This window comes from Thermobia domestica, chromosome 2 (genome assembly GCF_964235325.1).
Source record: "Thermobia domestica chromosome 2, izTheDome1.hap1.1, whole genome shotgun sequence".
NCBI classification, from domain to species: Eukaryota; Metazoa; Arthropoda; class Insecta; order Zygentoma; family Lepismatidae; genus Thermobia; species Thermobia domestica.
Window position 1 is genome coordinate 43765850 of NC_137455.1, and position 6000 is coordinate 43771849.

Genomic DNA, 6000 nt, shown 5'->3' on the forward strand with positions numbered 1-6000 from the left:
CGGGCCCGAATCTAAGAAAAGGAACTACATTAGGTCCAGGTCCTAGCATTAGGCCTGTAATAATAATAATAATAATAATAATAATAATAATAATAATAATAATAATAATAATAATAATAATAATAATAATAATAATAATTCTCGCAAGCTTATTTTTCACGACTTATGGGCAGTCAAATTTTGCTTCATATTAAAAAAAGTCTTGATTCAATCGGAATCAAATTTGCCTAGACCTACTATATAACCGCATTAAATAGTATGTTGTATAGGCTATTAGTTCCTGAGTTATAGACGGTCAAATTTTTGCGTCATATATTCTGAAACAGAAACCCACATACCAAATTCATCCGATTACGATCAAACTGGCATGGTGGTAGATCTTGATGTGTTCAGGCCCGCAACTAGAGCGGGGCCTGGTCCTCCCTAATCTTTCCGTGCCCCCCAGGCCTCAATACAAATTTCTATTATTAATTCAAAAAACACAATTTGGATATTTGTAAGATAATGTTTGGCGACTTGGATCCCCAAACATATTCATGGCCCCCCAAACCTCTGTGGCAGGTTGCGTTCCTAGATCTTTTTATTAGCCTACGAAATGTTCTGGCTTTGGGTTTCTGAGTTATACACAATTAAAGTTCTCAGTCAATGATGGATGTAATAAAATCATAATAAATAACGTTTAAGCAGCATAGAACAGTCTTTGAAAGAAAAAAATAAAAATCTAAAGGACGTATTCCAAATTCATGTATTTCACTTGTATTACAACAAATACAAAAGGAATTAATATTACAGAGGCACTAATAGTTTCGTTGGACACATCCTTTCTACCAGTGCTGTATTCACAAAGTACACTTCTTTAAGAAGTTCTTATGTTACACTGTGTTATTAAACTTATAAGAAAAGTCAAAATTAAAATACATATAATACATATAGAATTTCCTTAAATAAATTTAGTATAACACATTGTCTACGAGAAGAGAACTCTATGAGCAAACAGTATTATCAAACTATTAACGGATCAACGGAAAATCAGGAAATTTCAAAATTATTTAAAATTCAATGCTAACAAAAATAGATTTACGCACTTACACAAAAATAAGTTTGTTTTTGAACTTGCTTCGCTTTCGCAGTAAATTGTACAGTAGTTACGTCATTTGATAAAGTTATTGTAATATATTATATAATACATATAGAATACCTTGTAAGTTATTCTATATAATACATATAGAATTTCCTTAAATAAATTTAGTATAACACATTGTCTACGAGAAGAGAACTCTATGAGCAAACAGTATTATCAAACTATTAATGGATCAACGGAAAATCAGGAAATTTCAAAATTATTTAAAATTCAATGCTAACAAAAATAGATTTACGCACTTACACAAAAATAAGTTTGTTTTTGAACTTGCTTCGCTTTCGCAGTAAATTGTACAGTAGTTACGTCATTTGATAAAGTTATTGTAATATATTACAAAGATCCCCACATCATGACAAGAGCACATGTTAACACAACACGTGCTATTGTTTGTAAACAACCTAGCCGACACGAAAGACACCGAGGAACGCCGAAAGAAGACGGACCTCACGGAAGGACCCGAAGAGGACAGATAAAAGGCGGACCACCGAGGGACCCAGGATCAGTCGTCCAACTGATCAAATCACCTACACTGCCCTGAGGTCACACTGGACTAGGGGTCCTTTCTACAACCAAGCCTCGCGAAGCTGCCTTGAGCTGAGGGGGCTATCCTTCAAGACTTACCAGAACCGGCAGGAGCCTTGGAGACTGCCTTGAGAGAAGGGGCACCGTGCAAAACACCTATTCTCCTCTCATCTGGATAATAACAAGATACACACTATTTTACTCTTTGTAATCAAAGACGTTTTGCATTTAAAAAAATTTATAATAAATTGGTGAAAGGGATAAATCTCGGTCCATTATTGACTCTACCATAGTCATTACAATATAAAAGACGGTGAGAAAGTGTGTAATCGATTTTCATTCTATATACGTAAGTATAGGGCGTTGTTTTTATTATCGTACGGATTTTCACGAAAACTAAAACTGCTGGTGGCATGATGGTTCCTTGGTTCAATCTCAGCTCACCCCAAGTGGGCTTTGTCGGTAGACAAACACCGTGTGCTTTTTTTTATGTTCTCCGTTTTTCCTACTTTCGTCATTGTACAATTTCATGCATTCTCATAACCGCCGTTGCAACGTTAACGTTTATGTATATTTAGTTATAGGGCAACTCTAGGACTATAGTTGGGTAACTTATGATAAAAAATCTAGTTGCCAGACTTCTCTTATTTATGCTGTTAAAGATGTGAGGAAACCATAAGTGATTGAAATGTATTTTTAGTTTCTACGAAATGATTGGTAAATATTAAGAAAATATAAAGTTTAAAAGTAACAAAAAAATAGTTTAATATATTGAAATTATTATTGTGATGAGTTTTGGTTTACTATTAAAATAATTTTAATAAACTGGGACAATAATGTTTAATTATATTGTATAAGTGTGTTACACAATTTCCCTCTACTCGGTTCTTCTTGTGAGACAAGCTCGGAAAAGAAATAAATTTAGTGTTTCTTGTATCAATAGATTTATCCAAATTCCCCCTCTCAATAATAACGAAACAAAAGAAAGAAGTGCTTTCGTTACCTACATTTTTAAAATTCATATTAAGCAGCTTTACTAATTAACAAGCCGGTTAGGTTTCATCTATCTTACGGAGCAAATATATTTTCCAATAGTTTTTTGGTTTTCATCTGGTGTTGAATTTTAATATGAATATCTTAAGAATTTACTGCCTATTTTAGGACTTTTTACTAGCCAAAATTCGTGTTCGTTCTTCCTTCTTTGTACTTTAGAACAAAATAACTATGTGTGGAGAGAAAAAATATACAAATTAAATGAAAACAATTTTCAGATTCAAGTCCTTGTACGAGCTTTCTTCTTTTTTTACAACTACTGAAAGAAATATACAAATTAATTAAGTTTGTGCGAATTAGATGAATGAAAAAAAAAACATAATTTATTGCAACATGCAAATGGAGACCAGTTGAAACTACAAGCTTGTCTTGATGCAGAGTTGTAGCATTTAATGTTTTCTGGTATGTTGAACATCAGTCAGCGCCTCCCGTGGTTACTTCCAGAAACATAAATATTTGCTCTGCTGCTAGAGAGAGAGAGAGAGAGAGAGAGAGTTTCAGAGCGGGCTTCTTGCAATGAGCACAGACAGGAGTAATTTATTTGCGTTTGTAGAACCTTTCTAACATTTTCTCTGTATGATGTGAGACGAAAACCTGAAAGCTTACGTTGTGTGTATAGCTGTCGTAGGGCTCATTTTGCATCCTGGATTTTGAACCGATGTTTCCTTAAGCAACAACTAAGCAATTTACTTGTCTAGGTAACGTTACTGGTCACTGATGCCGTTTCTATTTTGTGCACATAGTTCTTGTTGTTTATGTGGTAAGTAGTTTATTTCTTACGGTTCTTGCACGGAGGCATTACTTTAATTTATTTACCAAAATCCCATCTCCTATACAGGCTGCGACGAGCATTTACGCAAATAGCATTAAATCCAAATCAACAACTGTAGAAGCGGATATTTTCTTGAAATATTTCAGTTCAACGACCTACAATTGTGCTCTTTAGGCTAAGGGAGACAATGATTAAGGAAAGTGAATGATGATGGAAGAATTGGTGGAAATACGAGGGTCGGCTAATAAGTTCTCGGCCCGACCCCCTTCCGAATGTACTACCCTGATGTAATGTTGATCTTTTATATGTTTAAGTACCAAATTTCACGATTCTACCATGAACGACTTTTATTTTACAGGTAATTGAATGAACCATGGCGGAGCCAGATGTCAAATTCACCAAAAAGGAGTTGCATAGTGTAATGAAGTTCTTCTTCCTGCAACAGAAGTCGCCCAAGGAAATCCATGGCTTCATGCTAGACACATTGAGTTTCAGTGCATTGACCACCCACCTTACTCGCCAGATCTTGCCCCTTCTGATTATTATCTGTTTCCAAAACTCAAAACAGCACTGAAAGGACAGAAATTTCACAGTGATGAAGAGGTGATAACAGCTGCGGAAGTTTTTTTGCAGACCTTGATAGTTTTTTTTTTTTCGGAGGGGTTGGAGAAGTTGCAGCATCGAAGTGCCAAGTGTGTTGACCTTCGAGGGGACTATGTTGAATAGCCTCACACTTTCATGCCTGCAGTTCACGTCCTTCTGGATCGGGCCGAGAACTTATCAGCCCACCCTCGTAAGAAAGTGGGAGGAAATGGGAGTACCTTGAGAAAACCCATGCACACGATATGGTCCATCACAAACTTACTAGTCCGGGGATCGAACCAGGGAATCTACATACCATAGGTGAGCACTCTACCACCGAACCCGCAATTGGAAGAGGGACTGGAAGGCAGTGGATCATCAATATACGAAAAAGCATTTCGACATTCGCTTGTTGGAACTGAGAAATTACTCTGGAAAAAACATTAGGCAGAATATTTTGCTCAGTTCCACTTTGAATGGAGGAATGGTACATTTTAAATAATACCCTGGTAGAATTTCCGTTCTTTGTCTTTCCCATTGTTGTTACCATCGGCGGTTCTTGAGGGAAATCATACAGGTAGAAATTTGAATATTATCGCTACGAACTAAATGAAGACAATAGAAATACGTATACAAAAATTAGTATTGTTCGTATAAAGTAAAACTTCTTCCTTTAGCTCCTACCGATAAAGTTTTAAATTTATAACGTGACTTCCCTCTAGAGCCACCATTGGATGCTACTCTTGTTGTTGTTGCTTACTGGCATCAGCGAAAATTTGCGTTCACAGGCAGTAGATGGAAGTTATACTAATTAAGTTATTACGTTGTTATAATGGGAAAAATGTAAATATTATTATTAAATTATTGTGAATCAAATTTCCGTACCGGCGGGAAATAGTGTGGTTCGGATTCCACGTTAATCAGTAGGTTCACGTCTCATATAGCCTCGCTGCTGAACGGGGCGTTGAACTCAAAATCAACTCAACTCAACACAAATTTCCGTACTTGGTATACCATTTTCAAAGGCAAATAATAATAATTGCGGTTATGTGATGAGTTATTTGTGATTAATATAAAATAGCATGTAGCTATGTGAGAGATATTGTAGTTATAGCAATAACTAATCTTTTTGTTTCAGAAATTTATATACAGGGTTTTCATAAAGTCTGGACGGATTTAATTTGCTTATAATTTTCATAAAAATGCTCATAATGAAATCAAATAAAGTGCAAACGGTAGCGGAAGGATTAAATGTTTAATTGGCAACACTGTTAGATAAGCGGCAACTCTGAACACGTTGAGAGAGGGAGAGGGAGGGCAAGGGTCAGTTTCTTACCAAATTCCATCCATTGTTGTTTTCATTGTTGTTTCAATGTTGACTGTTAAAAGTAAGTTGTAAGCTGTATTGGTGTGTGTGTCTTTTAAAGAAATAAATAAATGAAAAACTTCTCTGAGAAGACTATTTTTTTAACCGTATCAAAGATGGCGTCGGTGAAAGAGAAAGCGCAATGTGTTCTGTGGTACGCAGAGCTAAAATCATCAATTCTGGTGTGTCGAAAGTTCACCAAAGAGTTCATAAAGCCGGCACCGACTGAGAGTGTAATCCGAAAGTGGCATGCTAAGTTCTTGGAGACAGGAAGCGTCCTGGGCCGTCCTCGAAGTGGGAGGCCGCCAACATCGCCTGCAACAGTGAGCAGGGTAAGGGAAAGCATCATCAACAGTCCACAGCCTACGCGAATGTATGGACGTAAATGGCGCCCAGTTGGAGGTGTGGCGGTGAATAAACTGAGCTGGTGCAGATTACAGGTAAAAATTTAATCCTTCCGCTACCGTTTGCACTTTATTTGATTTCAATATCAGCATTTTTATGTAATTTATAAGCGAATTAAATCCGTCCATACTTTATGAAAACCCTTTATTGATAACACCA